This window comes from Pteronotus mesoamericanus, unplaced genomic scaffold (assembly GCF_021234165.1).
Source record: "Pteronotus mesoamericanus isolate MK-2021 breed Mesoamerican mustached bat unplaced genomic scaffold, CSHL_Meso_final contig_42, whole genome shotgun sequence".
In the NCBI taxonomy this organism is placed as follows: domain Eukaryota; kingdom Metazoa; phylum Chordata; class Mammalia; order Chiroptera; family Mormoopidae; genus Pteronotus; species Pteronotus mesoamericanus.
In genome coordinates, this window is record NW_026555157.1 from 7,803,761 (window position 1) to 7,805,509 (window position 1,749).

Genomic DNA, 1,749 nt, shown 5'->3' on the forward strand with positions numbered 1-1,749 from the left:
ATTACTCCAATAGCTTTTAAAAAATTTTGTAATATCTTAAATGTGCTTACTTTTAGTAATCAATAAAAATAAGATAAAAACTACAATAGGGGAACATACAAGACAAATGCATCTTCACAAAAAGGGGAAAATCAATAAACATACAATTTTTTAGTGTTCACCATATCAATAAGCATATACTTTACTAGTATTTAAAGAATCCATAGCACATACTTTATTGACATTCTAGAAAATTCCAGTACAAACAATGAATGGAAAAGATTTTATTGTCAATAAGCCAGTGAAACTAGTTGTCTCATTTTTCCAGCTAATGTGGTATTTGGTGTGCATGTGATCTCTCAACCTGAAGAAGGGGTGAGAAAAGACCAGCAGTATCATATGATTGTACATGGAAGTCCAAGAATGCTTGGGATTTTCTACATTTTACTTTTTACATTTACATATTATGGGATATATTTGTAATTTTAATACAGAAATAAATAATAAACATTGTTTAAAATAAAATTTTTAAATATACTCTCATGATTAATATTTATGCTTCAACCACTATGAAACTCAGACTATTATTAAAAAGAAACTTTCTGTCTTTTTTTACACTAATTTAGGGCCTTGCAGATCTTTCACAATTTCTGCTTAGAGATTAGGTGTTGCTTTTGTATAAAGGTTGCAGATGTCTGTCAAAAAATGCCAAAGCAGGTCTCCATTTTCATAAAACTGTCAGATACGTCCACGGTGGATAGAAGGTTGCAACACTCATACTTAATCCCTAACCTGTCTAGCATCTGAGTGAGATCAGTCAATGTGACATACTCGGAAAAGTCATCTTGGATCTGTACTTTTCCATAGCTTGTCCCAGCAACTGGTTCCTGACACAAGAATAATAAGAAACTTAGGCTTCATAGCTAAGAGACAATGAAAGACTTTCAAGGTAATTGAGATGTCTTTTACATAATGCAGCATCTGAATCATATGAATAAAGTCCCATTCCTGAAATTCCTTTTTCTCTATCATTATATTTTGATATTCATATGATGTCTCCTATGGCAAGAAAACTTCATGCTCTTGAGGTTTGATGACTGGGCTACAAACTCTTTGTACTTGGCTGTTTGTTCAGCCCTTGTTTCAACAGCCTCTTTTGTTGATTTGAACTCCTGGGTATTGAACCTACACTTTGGGGAAAATTTGAATATTAATTTCACTTGCACTTCTCCCCAATGTTTAGACTCCTAATTTTTAAATTTTTTCTCCAATCCATGCTACTAGGGCCTGGAATTTTCTTATTCATGAATTCCTGCATGCACTGGTGTTCCATGGATGGAATTGTTGAGAAACTTCTGAAAAGATTCAACGTATCTGTTGTGATCAGAAAACGAGCTCCTCATGGAAGATGCCATGTTTTGTTTTCTCTGCAATCACTTCTTAACAGGTAGGCCTGTCTTTAGTTCATAACCTTGCTAATTTATTTAGCAGGGCTAATACAATTCCCCACTTTCATCTTGGTCATTTCTTTGCTTAAAAACTGACAGTGCCTGTTACTTATTTATTAAAATGAAAATCTTCAGCCCTTCTACTTTAAAGTCAAATACTGAGTGAGTTCTGACCAGTGGAATATGCACAGAGGTGATGGTCTCATCTTCATGCCTGGACCACAAAACCCCCTAGACCAGCTGGCCACAGGCTTTCTGTCTTCTCCATTTGCTGGCTGGATATAGGGACCCAGTGGAGAACTTTGAGGTAATAGTAGAAGGA

At 34.9% G+C, this 1,749-nt stretch overlaps 1 pseudogene; it reads right to left on the reverse strand.

The window, feature by feature from the left end:
• Positions 1 to 532: 532 nt before the first annotated feature.
• LOC129073586 (histamine N-methyltransferase-like) lies at positions 533 to 1,394 on the reverse strand (annotated as a pseudogene).
• Positions 1,395 to 1,749: the final 355 nt, after the last annotated feature.